This window comes from Callithrix jacchus, chromosome 8 (genome assembly GCF_049354715.1).
Source record: "Callithrix jacchus isolate 240 chromosome 8, calJac240_pri, whole genome shotgun sequence".
In the NCBI taxonomy this organism is placed as follows: Eukaryota; Metazoa; Chordata; class Mammalia; order Primates; family Cebidae; genus Callithrix; species Callithrix jacchus.
Genome location: NC_133509.1, coordinates 54,339,519 through 54,363,027, shown reverse-complemented (window position 1 = coordinate 54,363,027; position 23,509 = coordinate 54,339,519). Strand labels below are relative to the sequence as shown.

At 37.5% G+C, this 23,509-nt stretch overlaps 1 pseudogene; it reads left to right on the top strand.

Moving 5' to 3' along the window:
• Positions 1-10,283, top strand: part of LOC144577231 (olfactory receptor 4F3/4F16/4F29-like) — a 36,834-nt pseudogene extending 26,551 nt beyond the window's left edge.
• Positions 10,284-23,509: the final 13,226 nt, after the last annotated feature.

Below are 23,509 nucleotides of genomic sequence, written 5' to 3'. Positions count from 1 at the left end.
ACATAGCCAAGTCAATTCTAAGCAAAAAGAACACAGTGGGAGGCATCACACTACCGAACTTCAAACTATACTACAAGGCTACAGTAATCAAAACAGCATGGTACTGGTACCAAAACAGAGATATAGACCAATGGAACAGAACAGAAGCATCAAAGGCAACACAACATATATACAACCCTACAATCTTTGATAAACCTGACAAAAAAAGCAATGGGGAAAGGATTCCCCGTTTAATAAATGGTGTTGGGAAAACAGGCTAGCTATGTGCAGAATGCAGAAACTGGACCCCTTCTTAACACCTTACACTAAAATTAACTCCAGATGGATTAAAGACTTAAACATAAGACCTGACACCATGAAAATCCTAGAAGAAAATCTAGGCAAAACCATTCAGGACATAAGAGTAGGCAAGGACTTCATGACGAAAACACCAAAGGCATTGGCAACAAAAGCCAAAATAGACAAATGGGACCTAATCGAACTCCACAGCTTCTGCATGGCAAAAGAACCAGTCATTAGAGTGAATTGGCAATCAACAGAATGGGAAAAAAATTTTGCAGTTTACCCATCTGACAAAGGGCTGATATCCAGAATTTACAAAAAACTCAAACAGATTTACAGGAAAAAAACAAGCCTATTCAAAAGTAGGCAAAGGATATGAATAGACATTTTACAAAAGAAGACATACATGAGGCCAACAAACATGAAAAAATGCTCATCATTACTGGTCATTAGAGAGATGCAAATCAAAACCACATTGAGATACCATCTCACGCCAGTTAGAATGGTGATCATTAAAAAATCTGGAGACAACAGATGCTGGAGAGGATGTGGAGAAATAGGAACACTTTTACACTGCTGTTGGGAATGTAAATTGGTTCAACTATTGTGGAAGACAGTGTGGCGATTCCTCAAGAACCTAGAAATAGAAATTCCATTTGACCCAGCAATCCCATTACTGGGTATATATCCAGAGGATTATAAATTTTTCTACTATAAAGACACATGCACAACGATGTTCACTGCAGCACTGTTAACAATAGCAAAGACCTGGAACCAACCGACATGCCCATCGGTGACAGACTGGACAGAGAAAATGTGTCACATATACACCATGGAATATTATGCAGCCATCAAAAACGATGAGTTCATGTCCTTTGTAGGGACATAGATGAACCTGGAGACCATCATTCTTAGCAAACTGACACAAGAACAGAAAATGAAATACGGCATGTTCTCACTAAGAGGTGGGTGTTTAACAATGAGAACACATGGACACAGGGAGGGGAGCACTACACACTGGGGTCTGTTGGGGGGAATAGGGGAGGGACAGCGGGGTGGGGAGTTGGGGAGTGATAGCTTGGGGAGAAATGCCAGATGTAGGTGAAGGGGAGGTAGGCAGCAAATCACACTGCCACGTGTGTACCTATGCAACTATCTTCCATGTTCTTGACATGTACCCCAAAACCTAAAATGCAATTTAATAAAATCACACACACGCAATATAATGGAAGGATAGTGGTTTTGTCCAGTAGGAAATAAAAAAGAACACAGTTGGCAGGGACCACCCAAGTGTCTAAGGCACTAGTAATTTTCTTTTTCCAATCTTCCAAGATATCTCATGTTTTTATTTTATTTTTTTTTATTATTTTTGTTTTGCCTTTTATGTATTTATTCAATAATTCAATACATATACATTTAGCACAAAATATGTCAAATAAAGTTCTACATACTGTGTACACAGCAGTAAAATAGATAAATGGCATTTATATTGTCATAATTGGCATTAAAATCATCTTCATCAGAGGGTAGTAATATTGTGTCTGCTGGAAAAACTGTTGAGATATTTTTCTTTTTTTAAGTTTTTTAAATTGCATTTTAGGTTTTGGGATACATGTGCAGAACATGCAGGATTGCTGCATAGGTACGCACATGGCAATTTGGTTTATTGCCTCTACTTCTCCATCACCTATATCTGGTATTTCTTCCCATGTTACCCTCCACAACCTCCCTATGTCCCTCTGTCCGTCCTCTATTTCCCCCCAACATACCCCAGTGTGTGATGCTCCCCTCCCTGTGTCCATGTATTTTCATTGTTCAACACCTGCCTATGGGTGAGAACATGCAGTGTTTGATTTTCAGTTCTTGTGTCAGTTTGCTGAGAATGATGGTTTCCAGATTCATCCATGCCCCTACAAAGGACACAAACTCATCATTTTTTATGGTTGCATGGTATTTCATGTTGTATATGTGCCACATTTTTCTTGTCCAGTCTGTCATTGATGGGCATTTGCGTTGGTTTTTACATTTTGAGATATGTCTCATTCTGTGGCCAAGGCTGTGAGCCTAGATCACAGTGTCACAGTGGTGTGATCTAGGCTCACTGCAACCACTTCATCTCAGGCTTAAGTGATCCTCTCACATTGGCCCCCCAAAGTGCTAGGATTACAGGTGTGAGCCACCACACCCAGCCAGTGTTCTATTTCATATCCTGTATGGTGTCCTATGTGTCCACTTTGTTATTATTCTTTGAACACTGAGTGTATGTTTTTATATTCTCTGTGGAATACCTTCTTCTTTCTTAGTCAGTTCAGGATACTTTCTTATCCCCATCCTTTTTTAGGTTTTTCTCATGTCATATAGGTTCTGAAAGATAGGAAAGCTTACATATTATCCTGTCATCAGAGCAGCATGGAGGCATTTGGTAGAATAAATATTATTTATTGATTATTCATTTTTTCCTTCACTTTACAAACACCAAGTCATGTTAATTACATTTTACACACATTTCTTGAATTTGCCTTCTTATCTCCATTTCCACTATTCAGTTCAGACCTTGATCATCATTCGTCTGCTTCTTTCTATTTATTCTCTTTGTTTCTAGTCTAATTCTTAAATCTTTTTTTCCTCCACAATGCAGCTAGAGTGGTCAATTTAAAGCATCATCTTTACTAAAACATGTCATGGTCTTCTTATTCCTTGTGGTATAAATTGCTTATATTTAATTAGTATTTTCCATAATCTTGGCTCTTTTCTCTAGCTCTTGTTGCTCCCAATATTCTTCTAATTATCAGGGTGTAGTACACAGCTGCTTACATCTCTTTACACATCCCTTTATTTTAGACTTCCTTGTAGTTACTCATGCTTTCCTTTTTTGTTTGGAAAACTTAAACATTTCTTCATTTGGTTAATCCTTGCTTACTTTCAAAAATCATCGGAAGCCTCATTGCCTTTGGAAACCTTCCCTGTAATCTTGTATTATTAATTTATCTTGGTTTTTACTTATTAGCTCTTGTTAGATTACCGTCTTTACATATATAACCTTCCCACTACATAGTAAGCTTTTGGATGGCAGAGATGAAGTCTCATCTATCTTTGCATCTTTAGCACCCAGCCCACTTTCTGTTTCCTGTAGTCACTTAATAAGTATTTATTAAGCTAAATCATATTTTTGGAGCAATGAATTTAGAATGCAATATCATGATGGAATATCACAGATGGATAGAACCAGTCTCTTGATTCTTAAATTTATTTTTCTGTTTGATATAGATGATTTACAAAGAAACCTCTGTTCATTATATAATTATGTAGTTACCCAGGCATAATATCAAACTCCATAAACTACTTTTACACACTTTCTATGTCTGCCTCTCTTTCTGTGTATATAACATACATATGTTACAAAAATGCACAGGGAATAATATGAGCAAAATGGTAAGAAGTACAGGCTCTAGGTCAGATTTTCTGCATTCACATGCAGGCTACATCAACTTTATAGTTTAAAGAAAAGATTTAGTGAAAAATAAAAATGAATCATTCATACACTGATTGACACAGACAAATATTCCAGTAAATGTTAACACTACATTTGCATTTATTTTTAACCATGGGCATCAGTAATTATCCAGTAATGTCTCTCTCTCTTTGCCTATGTTCGAATATTAGATATTTGCTGCTTCTTAATTTGTGTTTGCTCTGAATTTGTGGGGTTTTTTTTCACTCATTGTATTCACATGGACCATTTTAGGTGTTTTAGGAAGTGATATTTAAAAATTGTTACTATAGAAAATTAACTTTTGGATAGTCCTGTTCAGACTGAAACTATCATTTTTAAGATCTGTATTTCTGCAATTATTGATGTTAATATTTTGCATTATTGCTAATTAAGATTTTTATGGACAAATGTCATAAATATTTCTCCCACTTAGATTTTTGTGGCTTTCATTTTATTCATTCCATCTTTTTTTCCTTCCAATTTGCCATGAAGGAGTTGATAAGTAGATAGGCAAAACAATAGATTGTTTTGGCAGCTTCAGTGTATTTAAGTGCCTGTGATGAGGCTATGGTTTATATTTCTAATGTAGAATTCATAATGTAGAACGAATTTTAAAAGTTTAAATTCCTCTGCACAGCCTTTTCTTTCTGCTGTTTTTATTCAATGATTATTTGCTTCCCTTGTTATTCAGGAGCTGCCTTTTTACTTCATGGCCCAAAATAAAATTCTTAGTAGGAAACAGTAAATTTAATTTACTGATAAAGATGCCACCCCCAAGTGACCCATTAACCATTTTTCCCCTAAGTTACCCTGGGAAAACCAAAGTGATTCCAGCAGGCAATTCCCATAACAAGTGATTTCTGGCTGGCAATGCCAGGTCTCTGAAGTTCTACTTGGTCACTACCCAAGCACAATTAGTGCTGTGAGATAACTACCTTTGCTATGGCAGTATTTTGTGTAACTCTTTGCACAGGGGAGTATTATGCAAGAGACAGAAACTTTATGAGTTGTTCTGACTCCCTGAAGATGCCCTGTTTTAGAGGAGCAAAATTTCCCTTGTTTATTGTGTTTCAGTGTTAAAAGTATGACTGTACTGTCAGGATTAGCTCTGGCAATGCTAGTTACATGCAGGTTTCCAGACAAAGGTGGTTATAGATTGCAGACTTTGTCCTACCACTTGATTAATAAAGCCTTGATTTTTATTTTATTTATTTTTAATTTAAAAATACACACACAGTATAAAATATGGCACAAAACAAACTTATATGTTAATTGATTTTTGTAAACTTCCCTGTAATCATTACTCAAGTTAAGATATAGAACTTTGCCAGCCCTGAAGTCCTCGATGTGACTCTCCTCAATTGTGGCCACCTTTCTCCTGAAAAGTAACTATAATCATGATTATTACAATAGAGACTTCCTTACATTTTCACAGCTTTATCTTTCATGTGTGCATTACAAGACATTATGAGTTAGGCTTGCCCATTTTTTTCATTTGTCATGTTTTTAAAATCTCTTCTAATATCCATGTTTCTTTTCCAAATTTTGTTTTTCATAAAATACATTTTTTTGAAAAATTTGGGATTTTTGTTACTTGATTTTCACACTCTGAATTTTGCTGATTAGAGTCTCAGTGAAGATCACATTTCCACTACCATTTGCATTTTATCCAAATGACAGTTGAATCCCGAGGTTTGACTAGGCCATATCTTTGATTCTATTTTTTGTAAGATGGAATGAACACACCATCACCTATAATCCTGGATATTTAATTATGACTTTTATCCTAGCACCTACTACTACTTTCTACTAATACCTGTTAATACAAGGAAAGTTAATATTTTTACTAGCACCTGTTAATCCTCAATAGGTATATATATATTTATGTATATGTATAGACACACATGTATATGCATATAACATATATAATATGCACACATTATATATATTTTTTAAGAGAGAGAAAGAGTAGATGAGAGAAAACATTGCACATTTATATTGATAATATTGATCTAATGTAACTCAGTGGGCTTCTTCTTTTCTTATGTTATTCCATAAGTGTATCTGTCCTTTCAGAGTGAGTACCTGGGGTTCTAGCAATATAAATATATTCGTATTTACTCATTGGCTTAATCTTACAATACACATACATTTGTTTCAGAATTGTTATATTCATCCTAATATAAAAAGAAAAAAACCTATCATGAAGATTTAACAATTTTTGCAGATATTTTAGTTTTTCAAGGGATAGTATGTAGTCAAAGTATGTTCAAAAGTCAACTAGAAATAAAACAGAGTCAAAAATAAATCAGATTATTATTTTCCCCTTAAGTTTGATTAAGTCATTCATTCATTTGAAATATATTTAGATTCACTTATTTCTCATTGCATTCAGTTTTAGACTCTTGTAATAACTTATCTTTGTTTGCTTAATATCACACTTTCAAAATATAAAAGATTAACTTAATTAAAAATGTACAATTAGGCAGGAAAGCATTCACAGAGGAATGTCTCATTCTCCTATATTTCTTGGACCAAATTCCCCTCCAATCCCCCATAACATATCATCTGTGTTGGGGAATGTTCCATGCTTACTTGAAAAGAACGTGCATTCTGCAGTTTTTGAGAGAAGTATTCTCTATAGTTTTTGCTTATAGTTGTGTTCAAATCCACTGTTTCCTCCCTTGATATTTTCAGTAGATGTTTTATTGTTTATTTAAAGTTGGGTTTTAAAATAACCAAACTATTTTTGTGGAATTGTCTATTTCTCCCTTTAATTCTCTCAATGATTGCTGCATATATTTTAGACCTCTGTTGTTTGGTGTACATATATTTATAATTGTTATATATTCTTGTTTAATTTTTTGATCAGCATATACTGTTCTTTGTATTTTTTAACAGTTTTTACTTAAAGTCTATTTTGTCTGATATATTTACCTCATATCTCCTTTGGTTATTACTTACATAGTATATTTTCTCCCATCCTTTCACTTTTAACCCATTTGTGTATTTTGATCTAAAGCGAGTGTCTTGTAGACAATATAGTTGGATCACTTTAAAAAAATCCATTCCATCAATCTCTTTCTTTGAACTGGAAAGTTTAATTCATTTGTATTTAATGTAATTACTGATAAGAAGTGGCTTTCTCCTACCATTTTGCTTTTGTTTTCTGTATGACTTATACATTCTTTGTACCTAATTTCCATAATTATCAACTTCTTTCGTGTTTAGTTGCTATTTTGTGGCATATCATTGTGTTTACCCTCTTTTTTCCTTTTCTGTATATTTAAAAGATATTTACTTAGTGGTTACCATGAGGATTTACAATTAACATTCTTAATTTAAAACAACTTAGTGTAAATTAAAACTAAAACTTCAGTAGTATACAAAATCTCTGTTATTAGTTTCCTATGAATTTCTTTATGTTGTTAATTTCACAAATCACATCTTTATACATTGTGCCCCATTAACATAGATTTACAGTCTTTATTTTACCCATTTGTTTTTGAAATTATATAGAATACTAAAAAAGACACAAAAAAGCTCATACTTGCTTTTATATTTACCTATGTGGATACCTTTACTGGAGTTGTTTATTTGTTTATGTGGCTTTGAGTTACTTTCTAGTGTTTTTTAGTTTGTACTGGAAAGAGTATTTTTTAAAGCATATCTTGAAGTAGAGCATACCAAACATGAACTCTTAAAGCTTTTTTTTTAATCTGGGAATATGTAATTTATCCTTAATATTTTATGGGGCATATTCCAAGATATGCAGTTTTTGGTTGACAGGTTTTTTTTTTCTTTCAGTCCTTTAAAATGTCATTTGAAGCTCTTATGGCATCCATGGTTTATAATGAGATAGCTGCTGTCAAGCTTATCGAGGATCTTTTGTAAATGATGAATTGCCTTTCTCTTGTTGCTTCAAATACTCACTTTGCCTTTTGACAATTTGAATCATAGTGTGTCTTTGTGTGAATATATTTTTATTTATTCTTGTTTGAGTTCATTGACCTTTTTGAATGTGTATATTTGTATTTAGTCAGATTTGGGAAGTTTTCAAACATATTTCTTCAAATAGTCTTCCTGCCCTTCACTCCCTGCCAGGATTTTGTATGTGGGCATTCTTGAAGTTGTTACATGGGTCTTTAGGCTCTATTTTTTTAATGTATGTAAATCAAGTTTATTCATTTAGACTGTTGGTAATATTCAATTTTATTATTATCATTTATTCATTCTCTGATTGTTGGTTTTTTAGGTTGTTTCCAATGTTTTGTAATCCAGATAATGCTGTCCTAAGCATCCTTTTGTGCAGGTGTCAGAGTTTCTATAAAGTATGTTCTAGAGATGAATTCTTATGTAGCAGGGTCTGAACATCTTCAAGGCACCAGCTATTGCCAATTTGCTCTTTCAGGTCACCAGCAGGATATGAGAGTTTCCATTTTCTCTCACCCTCTTGACAACCCTTGGTATTTTAAGAATTTTAAACTTCTTTCAATATCTGTTGCAAAACATCTCACTTTTATTTTAATTTACCTAATTCCTAGTGAAGAGAAACATCTTTTGCACATGCTTATTCTTTGGATTTCCTTTTCTGCAATTGTCTACTCACAACCTTTACCCATTTTCATTTTCTCTTTAGATGTTTATCTTTTTTATCGCATTTTAGGTTTTGGGGTACATGTGCAGAACATGCAAGATAGTTGCATAAGTACACACGTGGTAGTGTGATTTGCCTTCCTCCCCTTCACCCATATCTGGCATTTTTCCCCAAGCTATCTCTCCCCAACTCCCCCCACCCGCTGTCTCTCCCCTATTCCCCCCAATACACCCCAGTGTGTAATGCTCTTCTCCCTGTGTCCATGTGTTCTCATTGTTCATCACCCGCTGCAATCCTGAGCTGCTCCTACAGCGCTATCTTGAATCTTCTCCCCGATTTTTTTTTTGGTTACTCTTTTGTTTTCCTGCTTCTCAGACTGAATCATTTCATTTGATCTATCAAGTTGACTGATTCTTTATTCCACCTGCTCAAATCTTCTATTAAAACTCTATAGTAACTTTATAGTTACTGTACTTTTCAGCCTCAGAATTTGGCTCTTTTGCACCTTTCTAAAAATTCATATTTCATATTTATGTATATGTCATTCTTCTGGGTTTCTTCAGCTCTTTCAGTTTGTTTAAGACAGTTAATACAAAAGTTTTGTCCAATATTTTCAGTATTAATGCTTACTCATGAGTATTTCTTTTCTTCTGTAAATGGGCCATACTTTTGTGTTTATATTTGCATGCTTCTTAATTTTTGTTGAAAATGGGACATATTGGATATTATAATGGGTTTATTATAAAAACCAAATGTTCCCCCTCTTCAAGGTTATTTTTGTTACCATGGGATGTATTTTACTTCTAGTATCTTTTGTAAACTGTTTTTGTAATGTCTGCATTCCTTTTTATGTTTGATTTTTAAAAGCTTAATTCCTTTATATTCTGTTCATTTAGCATTGGGTGATTTAAAAAAGATTTCCTTGACTGCAAGGAGCCAAAAAAGAAAAAGAATATGAAAAACCTCTCCCAGACTTTGCTGACTTACTCTGTATTGGGCTCTTCCAACACTTAGCCAAGCCATACGTAATTCTGCCTTAGCTTTCCTCTTTTCTTGCCATGACCCTATAAATTACTAAAGGTGAGTTTTAAGTGTCTTCTTGGGCCTTTTCTGAATATGTGTACCCCTTGGCAGTGCTCACGAATTTCCAAATTTTTCCTTAGATGTAAGCACTTTTGAATAATCAGATTTCCCAAAGGAACTTTCTCCAGTTTTTTCCTCAAGCTTTCAGTACAATGTATCTTGTCTCAATTGTAATGTTTTGCCTCAAATAGCTAAGGGTTTGGTTTGGTTTAGTTAGGTTTTTCCTCAAAACTCTTCTGTATTCGGGATGTTTCTGTGGCTGTTTGGTACATGGAATAAATCTCAATCTGTGGTCACACGAGGGACATTTTCCTCCTTGTAAGTGTAGTTCAAGCCAGTGGGAAGAATTGAGATAAAAGTGCCAAAACCAGCAAGAACTCGGGCACTGTGGATACTACAGTGAACAGCTGAACAAGGACCAAGGAGAACGTCTAAGGGCCTCCAGCCCTGCGCTTGGTGAAGACGGGACAGAAACAACAGAGTATACCTTGGAATTGTATGTTCTGACATACTCATATGTAAAGTTCTGACAGGTTCTTTTTCTCTGTGAAGTACAGCACATGCCCCAAGACGCCAGCTCTGGCCAGCATGCCAATCCCAGATGTGCTTGCTCTGTGCACACCCATACCCAACCCCCTGCCCTCCGATATGCTTGCTCTTCTGTATGCCCAGGTGGGCCCTGCCCTCAGGCAGCAGCCTCTGCACACATTCCTCTTGGTGCAGACAAAAGAAAGTACTTCTGCGGAATTCAAGGCTGAGCCCTGCATTCTAGCACAAGAAGACCACTGTGGTCCAGAGATAAGAAAACTGGACCAGAGGGAATCATGAACAGAACTTTGGGAATAAAGAGAAAGGGTTTCCAAGACGGAGAAAGGGCATGGACCAAGAGGGATGTGGCTTCCCCAGGTGTAACCCTAAGGAAGTCTCTGGAAGCAGCACCAGTTCTGATGGGGGAGCAGAAGAGCCACCATCCTCAGTCAGGGTCCCAGTCAGGGTCCAAGGAGAGCTGCTTCTCCATAGTCTCCCCCATGGCATTCTGCAGGGATGTAAGAATACCCAGAGAACTCATCCCCATTGGCTAGATGACTCTGTTCCTAGAGAGCTTGTCAAACATAGTCACCAGCTTCATGGCCTCATGCTCCTCTGTCATGCCCTCCATAGGGTTAGGTGGCTTCTCCTTCACCCTCCCTGTCATGGGGTTTATGCTGGCTTTGGCTTCCTTGTACTCATCTGTGTCTATGTCCTCATCCTCCAAGTACTGGCCCTCTGGCCAGCCTCCCACCATGAGACCCCTGGCAGACAGAAGGTTTTAATTCGCCTTTGGACTATCCGATTTCTAAAGATTTGATGGAATTCGCTATGAAAACATCTAAACCTAGTGTTGGTGTGTGTGTGTGTTACATAATTCCATGAAAACTGTCTTTTTCTATGGAAGTTGGTCACATAAGTGCTGTACTTTTTTTTTTTTTGAAGTCAGTTGCGGTGAATTTTATTTTTTTTCTAGAAAATTACCCGATTCCCTCTAGTTTTCAATGTTTTTCATGGATGTGAACATTGTTCTTAATAATTTTTTATTTGCTGATTATCGAGTTATTTCTCTTACTGTTCCTTATTTTTCTGCTTTCTCTTTTATTCATGATTGAAATATCTAATTGTTTGTCTACTTTGTTGATTTGTTTAAAGAACAAGATTTTTCATTTACTGATTTGATCTACTGTTTTTTGGCTTCTCATTTTATTAATTTTCACTTTTATTTAGTTCAGGTTCTTTCTTATACATTCTGTTTACTCTTTTAGATAATTTTCACATTTTGAGCTGATAATTTAATTCCTGCACTTTTATTAATAAATATATTAAAGCTACGGATTTTCCTCTGAAGACTGCTTCAGCTATATCCCATATACAGATGCTCTGATGAATAATGAAGTATGTATCAACAAACCCCTGCAAACTGAAAATATTCTAAGTTAAAAATGCATTTAAGACACCAAAATTATAAGCTAGCTTAGCTTACCTTTAACATGCTCAGAACATTTAGATTAGACTTCAGTTGATAAAAATCATCTGACAAAAAGTCTATTGCATAATAAAGTATTGAATAACTGATATTTATTAAATAGGGCATTGAAAATAAAAAACAGAATGGTTGTGTGGGTACTCACCATTAATGGACATAGATGAAATCACATGGGGCCTGAAAAAATTTTGAAGCACTTAGCTAAAGTTAATTGTTGGATAATGGGACTAATACCTTGACACAGTCAATTTCTCTCTCTTCTGATGATGAGACTTGAGAATAGCTGATAGAAAATATTGATACTTGCTGATGGTTAACAGGCCTTATTTTATTCAGGAAGATATCAAGATGGGTTATCTACCTTGATTATTATTTGTCTGACTGGAAACTATAGCTCACTGTTGCTGCTCAGCATAGTGAGAGAGTGTTATGCCATATACTGATAGTCTAGGAAAATCTCAAAATTCAAAATTTGGGGTATGGTTTCCAATGGATGCATATCACTTTTATATCATCATAAAATTGAAAAATAGTTGAACTGTTGTAACTTGGGAACAGTTTGTATTCTGTTATGCTGTTTTATTCTCACGTTTTGGAATGCTTATGTTTTGTTATTGTATTTCCACTATCATCCTAGTGTTACTTAAGAGCAAGATGAAAATTTTCCAGATGAAAGGGCTCTATGTTTCTTAGTCCCCTTTCTTTTTTTAATTGCATTTTAGGTTTTGGGGTACATGTGAAGAACATGCAATATAGTTGCATAGGTACACACATGGCAGTGTGATTTGCTGCCTTCCTCCCCTTCATCAATATCTGGCATTTCTCCCCATGCTATCTCTCCCCAGCTCCCCACCACCTTCATCCCTCCCCTATTCCCCCCAACAAACCCCGGTGCATAGTGCTCCCCTTCCTGTGCCCATGTGTTCTTATTGTTCAACCCCCGCCTATGAGTGGGTATTTCATTTTCTGTTCTTGTGTCAGTTTGCTAAGAATGATGACCTCCAGGTTCATCCATGTCCCTACAAAGGACATGAACTCATCGTTTTTGATGGCTAGATAATATTCCATGGTGTATATGGACCACATTTTCCCTGTCCAGTCTATCATCGATGGGCATTTGGGTTGGTTCCAGGTCTTTGCTATTGTAAACAGTTCTGCAATGAACATCGGTGTGCATGTGTCCTTATAGTAGAATGATTTATAATTCTTCCTTCTTCCTGAAGAAAACAATGTCAGTTAACCATCAACAAGTATCAACAAGTAATGGGATTGCTGGGTCAAATGGAATTTCTATTTTTAGGTCCTTAAGGAATCATCACACTGTCTTCCACAATAGTTGAACTAATTTACATTCCCACCAGCAGTGTAAAAGTGTTCCTATTTCTCCACATCCTCTTCAGCATCTGTTGTCTCCAGATTTTTTAATGATCACCATTCTAACTGGCGTGAGATGGTATCTCAATGTGGTTTTGATTTGCATCTCTCTAATGACCAGTGATGATGAGCACTTTTTCAAATGTTTGTTGTCCTCATGTGTGTCTTCTTTTGTAAAGTGTCTGTTCATATTTTTTGTCCATTTTTAAATGGGCTTGTTTGGTTTTTTTCTTATAAATCAGTTTGAGTTCTTTGTAAATTCTGGATATCAGCCCTTTGTCAGATGGGTAAACTGCAAAGATTTTTTCCCATTCTGTTGGTTGCCGATCCACTCTAGTGACTGTTTCTTTTGCCGTGCAGAAGCTGTGGAGTTTGATTAGGTCCCATTTGTCTATTTTGGCTTTTGTTGCCAATGCTTTTGGTGTTTTGTTCATGAAGTCCTTGCCTACTCCTATGTCCTGAATGATTTTGCCTAGATTTTCTTCTGGAATTTTTATGGTGCCAGGTCTTATGTTTAGGTCTTTAATCCATCTGGAGTTAATTTTAGTGTAATGTGTCAGGAAGGGGTCCAGTTTCTGCTTTCTGCACATGGCTAATAACACAATTTATTAAACAGGGAGTCCTTTCCCCATTGCTTGTTTTTGTCACGTTTATCAAAGATTGTATGGTTGTAGATATCTTGTGTTGGCTCTGATACCTCTGTTCTGTTCCATTGGTCTATATCTCTGTTTTGGTACCAGTACCATGCTGTTTTGATTACTGTAGCCTTGTAGTATAGTTTGAAATCTGGTAGTGTGATGCCTCCTGCTGTGTTCTTTTTGCTACCAGATTCTTCTTCTGCTATCTTTGTCCCTGAATGATGCCGGCCAAATGTCAGTCTGATCAGTCCTTTGTGAGTTGACTCTTTGGTTATACGGGCATCAGGGAGCTGCTTGAGGAGACTGTCTGTACTTTATAGGACCTCAAGTGCTGAGCTGTGAGCTCCATTGTTTATTCAGGGCTGCTAGGCAGGAACGTTTTAGTCTGCTGCAGCAGAACTCATAAAAGCTCTTTTTTTTTCTCAGGTGCCCTGTCCTGGGGAGTTAGGGTTGCATTTATGAGTATCTGTTGCACTCTCCTGCCCAGAAAGGGGGCAGTCTAATCACTGCTTGCCTGCAGTGGCTATGCTGAGCTGCCACGGGCTTCACCCTTTTGCCGTGCACTCCACCCTGCTGCCGTGGGCTCCACCCTGCTGTCGTGGGCTGCGCCCTGTTGCTGTGGGCTCCACCCTGCTTCTGTGTGTAATTCCCTGTAGTCCTGTTTATATGGGTGTCCTCGCCTCTGTAGTGGCGGACTCTCTCTGTTATTGCGGGTTGCCCCGGCAATGGCAGGTTGTGTCAGCAATGGCAGTGTGGCTCCATAGGGGTTGAGTTCCTTGGTAATGGCGGACGCCCCTCCCCCTCCAAGCTGCACCATCCTGGGTCCCACTGTGCTTGTCATGAAACTCTCAACCCTGAGTGTTTCCAATTGCTGTTTTGTTTGTTTTTGTGGGGGTGGGACCCGCCGAGCCTGATCACCTGGCTCCCTGCCTCAGAGCCTTTTTTTTTTTTTAAGTTGAGCAGTTGACTCTTTCCCAGGTGTTCCGGTCACCTGCTGCAAGGGCGCAGGGATCTGTGTGATTTCTCATGCAGCGATCCACTGCGCCAGTTCAAACCATGTTGCTGCCCGGGAATCTCCTGGGCTGGCTTTCTGTTTAAGTCTTGTTTAATCAGATGAATGTGCTAATCTGCCTACCGAAATCTCCAATTGCCGGTTTAACAGGGCAACCAAAACCAGCGTATTTTGTATGGAGTGTCGCTGCACCGCAGCCTTGGCCCAAACAGCTGCGCTGGCCCAAACAGCTGTGCCACCCCAAACAGCCGTGCCACCCCAAACAGCCGCACTGGCCCAAACTGCCCCATGTGGGGCTCTTACACCAATTCACTCTAATGACTTTTTCTTTTGCCGTGCAAAAGCTGTGGAGTTTGATTACGTCCCATTTGTCTATTTTGACTTTGTTGCCAATGCTTTTGGTGTTTTGGTCATGAAGTCCTTGCCTACTCCTACGTCCTGAATGGTTTTGCCCAGATTTTCTTCTAGGGTTTTATATTGTTAGGTCTTACGTTTAAGGTTTTAATCCATCTGGAGTTAATTTTAGTGTAAGGCATCAGGAAGTGGTCCAGTTTTTGCTTTCTGCACATAGCCAGTTTTCCCAATATTATTGATTAAACAAGGAATTTTTTCCCCATTGCTTGTTTTTGTCAGGTTTTTCAAAAATCAGATGGTTGTAGATATGTTGTGTTGCCTCCAAGGCCTCTGTTCGGTTCCATTGATCTATATCTCTGTTTTGGTACCATGCTGTCTTGATTACTATAGCCTTGTAGTATAGTTTGAAGTCTGTTCGTATGATGTCTTCTACTGTGTTCTTTTTGCTTAGAGTTGACTTGGCTATGTGGGTTCTCTTTTGGTTCCATATGAAGTTTAAGGTGGTTTTTTTACAGTTCTGTAAAGAAGGTCATTGGTGGCTTGATGGGGATAGCATTGAATCTGTAAAGTACTTTGGGCAGTATGGTCATTTCCATATTGATTCTTCCTAACCATGAACATGGAATGTTTCTCCATCTGTTTGTGTCCTCTCTTTTTTTGTTGAGAAGTAGTTTGTAGTTCTCTTTGAAGAGGTCCTTTACATTCCTTGTTAGTTGTATTCCTAGGTATTTTATTCTTTTTGTAGCAATTGTGAATGGCAGTTAATTCCTGATTTGGCTCTCTTTAAGTCTGTTATTGGTGTATAGGAATGCTTGTGATTTTTGATTTTGTATCCTGAGACTTTGCTGAAGTTCCTTATCAGTTTCAGGAGGTTTTGGGCTGAGACAATGGGGTCTTCTAGATATACAATCACGTTGTCTGCAAACAGAGACAATTTGACTTCCTCCTTTCCTATTTGAATATCCTTTATTTCTTTTACTTGCCTGATTGCTCTGGCTAGAACTTCCAGTACTATATTGAATAGGAGTGGTGAGAGAGGGCATCCTTGTCTAGTGCCAGTTTTCAAAGGGAACGCTTCCCGGTTTTGCTCATTCAGTATGATATTGACTGTTGGTTTGTCATAAATAGCTTTTATTATTTTGAGATATGTTCCTTTAATACCTAGTTTATTGAGGGTTTTTAGCATAAAGGGCTGTTGAATTTCGTCAAAGGCCTTATCTCCATCAATTGAGATAATCATGTGGTTTTTGTCTTTGGTTCTGTTTATGTGGTGAAATACATTTATTGACTTGTGTATGTTGAACCAGCCTTTCATCCCCAGAATGACTCCTACTTGATCACAGTGGATAAGCCTTTTGATGTGCTGTTGCAATCGGCTTGCCAGTATTTTATTGAAGATTTTTGCGTCTATGTTCATCATGGATATTGGCCTGAAGTTTTTTTTCTTGCTGAGTCTCTGCTGAGTTTTGGTATCAGCATGATGTTGGTCTCATAAAATGATTTGGGAAAGATTCCCTCTTTTTGGATAATTTGGAATAGTTTTAGAAGGAATGATACCAGCTCCTCTTTGTGTGTCTGGTAGAACTTGGCTGTGAACCCATCTGGACCTGGGTTTTTTGTGTGTGGTAGGCTCTTAATTGCTGCCTCTACTTCAGATCTTGTTATTAATCAATTCAGGGTTTCGACTTCTTCCTGGTTTAGGCTACGGAGGAGGCAAGTGTCCAAGAATTAATCTATTTCTTCCAGGATTACTAGTTTAGGTGCTTATAGTTGTTTGTAATAATTTGTGATGATGGTTTGAATTTCTGTGGAATCTATGGTGATTTCCCCTTTATCATTTTTTATTGCATCTATTTGGTTGTTCTCTGTTTTCTTTTTTATTAATCTGGCTAGTGGTCTGTCTGTTTTGTTGATCTTTTTGAAAAACCAGCTCCTGGATTTATTGATTTTTTTGAAGGAATTTTGTTTCTCTATCTCCTTCAGTTCTGCTCTGATCTTAGTTATTTTTTGTCTTCTGCTAGGTTTTGAGTTTTTTTTATCTTGCTCCTCTAGCTCTTTCAATATTGACAATAGGGTATCAATTTTGAATCTCTCCACCCTTCTCATGTGCATACTTATTTCTATATATTTTCCTCTAGAGACTGCTTTAAATGTGTCCCAGAGATTCTGGTATGTTGTGTATGAAATTCTGGGCTGAAAGTTCTTTTCTGTAAGGATGTTGAATATTGGCCCCCACTCTCTTCTGGCTTGTAGTGTTTCTGCTGAGAGATCTGCTGTGAGTCTGATGGGCTTCCCTTTGTCAGTGACCCGACCTTTCTCTCTGGCTGCCCTTAGCATTTTCTCCTTCATTTTAGCCCTGGTGAATCTGACGATTATGTGCCTTGGGGTTGTTCTTCCTGAGGAATATCTTTGTGGTGGTCTCTGTATTTCCTGGACTTGAATATTGGCCTGCCTTGCTAGGTTGGAAAAGTTCTCCTGGATAAAATCCTGAAGAGTATTTTCCAGCTTGGATTCATTCTCTTTGTTACATTCAGGTACACCAATCAAACGTAGATTAGGTCTTTTCACATAGTCCCATATTTCTTGGAGACTTTGTTCATTCCTTTTTATGCTTTTTTCTCTAATCTTGCCTTCTCATTTTATTTCATTGAGTTGATCTTCAACCTCTGATATCCTTTCTTCTGCTTGGTCAATTCGGCTGTTGAAACTTGTGCATGCTTCGTGAAGTTCTCGTGTTTTTCAGCTCCATTAATTCACTTATATTCCTTTCTAAGTTGTCCATTCTCGTTAGCATTTCATCAAATCCTTTTTTCAAGGTTATTAGCTTATTTGCATTGGGTTAAAACATGTTCTTTTAGCTCATTACCGACCTTCTGAAGTCTGATTCTGTCATTTCATCACACTTATTCTCCATCCAGCCTTGTTCCCTTGCTGGTGAGGAGTTGTGATCCCTTGTAGGAGGAGAGGTATTCTGGTTTTGGATGTTCTTATCCTTTTTGCACTGATTTCTTCCCATCTTTGTGGATTTATCCACCTGTCATCTTTGTAATTGCTGATTTTCAGATTGGGTCTCTGGATGTCCAGATGGTTGATGATGAAGTTATTTCTGTTTCTTAGTTTTTCTTCTAACAGTCTGGTCCCTCTGCTTTAGGACTACTGATGTCCACTTCAGGCTCTGCTTGCCTGGGGAACACCTGCAGCAGCTGCAGAACAGTAAGGGTTGCTACCAGTTTCTTCTTCTACCTTCTTTGTTCCAGAATGATGCCCGCCAAATGTCAGTCTGATTAGTCCTTTGTGAGGTGACTCTTTGTTTATACGGTGGTCAGGGACCTGCTTGAGTAGACAGTCTGTCCTTTATAGGAGCTCAAGTGCTGAGCTCTGAGCTCCATTGTTCATTCAGAGCTGCTTGGCAGGTACGTTTAAGTCTGCTCCAGCCAAACTCATAAACTCCTTTTTTTTCCCAGGTGCTCTGTCCCGGGGAGTTAGGACTTTATTTATGAGTTTCCATTGTGCTGCTGCCTTTTTTGTTCAGGGCTGCCCTGCCCAGCAAAGAGTCAGCCTAGTCACTGTCTGCCTGCAGAGGCTTTGCTGATCTGCTTTGGGCTCCACCCTGTTGCCATTGAGCTTCCCTGTAGTCCTGTTTGTATGGGTGTGGTTAGAACTGCCTCAGGAATGGTGGCCCACCTCTGGAATGGCAGACTCTCTCTGTAATGGTGTGTTGCCTTGGCAATGGCAGCTGCCTCAGAAATGGCGGACTACCTCCAGGGGTGGAGTGCCTTGGAAATGGTGAATGCCCCTCCCCCACTGAGCTGGACCATCCCAGGTTCAGCTGTGCTTGCCATGAAACTCTCAACCCAGAGCATTTCCAATTGCTGTTTGTTTTTTGTTTTGTTTTGTTTTGTTTTTGTGGGGGTGGGACCTGCCAAGCCTGATCACCTGGCTCCCTGCCTCAGAGCCTTTTTTTAATTTAATTTGAATGGTTGAATCTCTCCCAGGTGTTCCAGTCACCTGCTGAAAAGCCACCATGATCTGTGTGATTTTCTGTACGGCGACCCACTGCACTGGCTGAAACAACAGCACTGAGATTCATGGCACTTTTTTGCCTGGGAATCTCCTGGCCTGGTTTCCTGTTTCTGTCCCCTGTTTAATCAGATGAATGGTGACTCTGCCTTTCCAGAGCTCCAATCGCCAGCTTAAAAAGGCAACCAGACTAGTGTATTTTGTATGGAGAACCACCGTGCCCGGGCACTGGCAAAACAGCCATACTGGCAACCCATGGGGCTCCTCTGCCTAAGAATCTCCTGGTCTGTTTGCAATAAAGATCTGTCTGGAAATGTGGCATCCACTCACCCTCTGTGTTTTCACTGGGAGCTGCAATCCTGAGCTGCTCCTATATGGCCATCTTGGATCTTCCTTTTCTTTTAAATTCTATTATCATTGCCTTATAAAAGTGTACTTTTTGTAACAGTTCTACTTTCTGATACTAGTATTTTTTAAAGAACAATTATATGATGAAATTTTGTGAATGTTTTATATGCACTTGAAAAGGAGAGAGATTCTCTATTATCAGGATAGTGTTAGAAAATATCCATAAAATTTAGATTATTGGTTATATTGTTTAGATAATCTATATCTTATTATCTTACTCAGTTTTCATCCCCTGAACCATCTTACACTGACTGTGATGTGTTAAAATCTCCTTTTATGAGTGTGTTTTTTACTACTTCTACCTCTGCTTTTTGTTTTATACAAGTGGTTTCTATATTATTTTCCATGTACATGGAGAAATATCAGTTTTATCTTCTTTTTGTTTTGTGTCTTTTAATATCCTAGATGGTCTCATTTAATAAAAACTTTTGTCTTCAATTAATATTTTCTACTATCCAGATTGTAGTCTCTTCTTTCCTTTTAAATTTGCATGGTAAATCTTTGTCAATTCTTAAAGACTTTTTCAACTACTTTGACTTGTACCTCTTGTATATAGTTGTCATTCTGTTTTTTTATGAAACTCATTGCTTTTAATATGTGAGTTAAACCCATTGATGTATACTGATGAATATACATATAAGTATATCAATATAAACGGATATGTTTATCTGTACTCTGTCACATTTTATTATTTCTGGTTATATTATGCTATATTTACTGGCTTTTTCCACCTAACACATCTTTTTTCTTAAATTTTTCTTTTATTATTTAAGAGGATACATTTTTATTATTGTGAGTAACATAATAGAAAAGGGAATACTGAGGCACTATAGAATTTATTTTTAAATTTATATTAAAATTTATTAAAACTTTATATAAAAATTTATTTAAAAATTATAAATTCTCTAGTGCCTTGGTAGTCCCTTTTCTAATTTAATCTCTTACTAAATGTTTTGCCAGTTTTAAATGGCATCCTTGACTCTTTCTATTTTCTATACCACAATTAATGATCTTATTCTGCTTTCCCTTTTCTGCCTTCTCTTTCCATTTCGTTTAGGTTGTATTATTCCTGCTTTGTCAGAACATACAGAATATTTGCATTCTTTTATTCCACCAATGTTCTTACCTTTATTTTAATCTTAGATATACAATTAAATGTATAGATTGCTCACTCTGAATCTTTTCACAAGAAAGTTTTTTGACTGGGCACTTTGGGACACCAAGGCAGGCAGATCACAAGGTCAAGAGATCAAGACCACCGTGGCCAACATGGTGAAACCCCATCTCTACTAAAAATACAAAAAAATTAGCTGGATGTGGTGGCATGTGCCTGAAGTCCCAGCTACTCAGTAGGTTTAGGCAGGAGAATTACTTGAACCCAGGAAGCCGAGGTTGCAGTGAGCCAAGATCATGCCACTGCACTCCAGCCTGGCAACATTGTGGGGTGCCATCTTAAAAAAAAAAGTTTTTCCTGTATGTCCTTGCTGAAGTTTGTTCTCTAGTTGATTCCTCGGGGAAGGATTTGTGATTACAATATTCCCTGATTTCTTGCACGTCTAAAACTTTTTCCAATAGCATTAATACTTTAAGATCTGCTTCATAGGATATAAATTTCACTCTATTTCTTGTGTATTAATTGCACAGTTATGTATTAGTCACACTAAATTATTGCTAAAAGTGCTCAAGGGAATCAAATTATTCTCCTAGAATAGTTTCATTACAAGTGAAGGATACAATACAGTGGCAGCAGGAAGGTAATTTGAATTCAAAAGACATATCAGGTACAGTTCTTTGTTCTCCCCCAGCTGGATCACACGGGATGCAATTTGTGTCCAGGTTTCAAACCACCATTTTTATGTGTGTAACATGCCCCGGATTCAGCAAGTTCAAAGCTGGCTTGTGCTGGGTTTCACTTATAATAAGTTGTCACATAGACACATTACAGTTTTAACTATTGCATTTCTCCTCTCCCTACACACCTGGCTCCACCATAACCAATTTATAATTCTAATTATTGTTGCTAAGTAATGCTAATAGGGTGGTAGATTTCTTCCCTGAAATAATTCACAGAACCATAATTACAGAATATCATTTATCTTACTTATTGTTTTAATAGGTTTTTGGGGAAGAGGTGGTGTTTTGTTACATGAATAAGTTCTCTAGTGGTGATTTCTGATATTTTGGTGTACTTGTCACCCGAGCAGTGTACACTACCTAATATGTAGTCTTTTATCCCTCACCCCCTCCCACTTTTTCCCCTAGTTCCCAAAGTTCATTGTGTCATTCTTTTGCCTTTGCATTCTCACAGCTTAGCTCCCACTTATTAGTGAGAACATACATGGTTTGGTTTTTTATTCCTGAGTTACCTGACTAAGAATAATGGTCTCCAGCTCCATTTAGATTTCTACAAATGCCATTATTTCATTCCTTCTTATAACAGAGTCGTATTTTATGGTATATATATATATATATAGCATTAATAAAATGTGATTATATATATATAATCACATTTTTTTATCCATTTGTTGATTGATGGGCATTTGGACTGTTTCCATATTTTTGCAATTGTAAATTATGCTGTTATTAACATGCATGCTCAAGGATCTTTTTCATATAATGTCTTCTTTTTCTCTGAGTAGATACCCAGTAGTCAGATTACTGGATCAAATGGTAGTTCTACTTTTCAGTTCTTTAATGAATCTTCATCCTGTTTTCCATGTGGTTACACTAGTTTACATTCCCACCAAAAGTGTAAACGTGTTCGCTTTTCACCACATTCACACCAATATCTTTTTTGATTTTTTTGATTATGGCCATTCTTGCAGGAGTAAGGTGGTATCATCGTGTGGTTTTGATTTGCATTTTCCTGATTGTTAGTGATATTGAGCATTTTAAATATACTTTTTGGATATCTGTATATTTTCTTTAGAGAATTGTCTATTCATGTTTTTAGCCCACTTTTTGATAGGATTGTTTGTTTCTTTCTTGTTGATTTCTTCAATTCTTTGTAGTTTCTGGATATTAGTCCTTTGTTGGATGCATAGTTTGTGTAGATTTTCTCCTATTCTGGATTGTCTGTTTATTCTGATTATTTCTTTTGCTATACAGAACCTTTTTAGTTTAATTAAATCCTATCTATTTATCTTTGTTTTGCTGCATTTGCTTTTGGATTCTTGATTGTGAAGTCTTTGGCTAAGCCAACGTCTAGAAGGGCTTTTCCAATGTTGTCATCTAGATTTTTATGGTTTGTGGTCTTAGGTTTAAGTCTATGATTCATCTTGAGTTGATTTCTGCGTAAGGTGAGAGATGAGGATTCAGTTTGTTGCTTTCTACATGTGGCTTGCGAATTATCCCAGCACCATTTGTTGAATAAGGTGTACTTTCCCCACTTTATATTTTGTCAAAGATTGATTTATCAAAGATTAGATGATTGTAAGTATTTGGCTTTATTTCTGGGTTCTCTGTTCTGTTCCATTGGTCTATATGACTATTTTTATGCCAGTACCATGCTCTTTTGATGACTGTAGCCTTATAGTATAGTTTGAAGTTGAGTAAAGTGATACCTCTAGATTTGTTCTTTTTGCTTAGTCTTGCTGTGGCTTTGCAGGCTCTTTTTTGGTTCCATGTAAATTTTAGGACTTTTTTTTTCTAGTTCTGTGAAGAATGATGATGGTATTTTGATGGGAATTATATTGAATTAGTATATTGCTTTTGACAGTATGGTCGTTTTCACACTATTGATTCTATCATCCGTGGTTAACAGCAGGGAGCATGGGTGGGACCCATGGGAGACAAACTGGCCTCTTCTTTGTGGTTGACTGCAGCTTGTTTGAGGTGTGGATAAGGCACTTAGAGTCTCTGCTCCTTTGTTAGTCAAAGGGTAGCAGGGGTAGTATTACTGCAAGGGCAGTGGCAGAGAGGCTTTTGGTTGACCCTGGGGGTTCCATCTCCAGGTGGAGCTGCTATTCAGCCTGTGGGGTAGGTCAGCTATACTGCTGGTATGAGGTTAGGGGTCTGCTTGTAGGGGATCAGCAGGTTTAGGGCTCACTGGGAGGAGAGACTGGTCTCCTTTCCATATAAAGACTGTGGCATGCTGTAAGTTCAGGTGTAGCCTTGAGTCTCTTTGTTTCTTTTCAAGATGAAGGAGAGGAGGAATAGAACTGCTGCTGTGACAGGGGCGGAAAGGCTGCCAGTTGCCTCTGGGAGCCTCTCCCTGGGGAAAGTCTGGGCC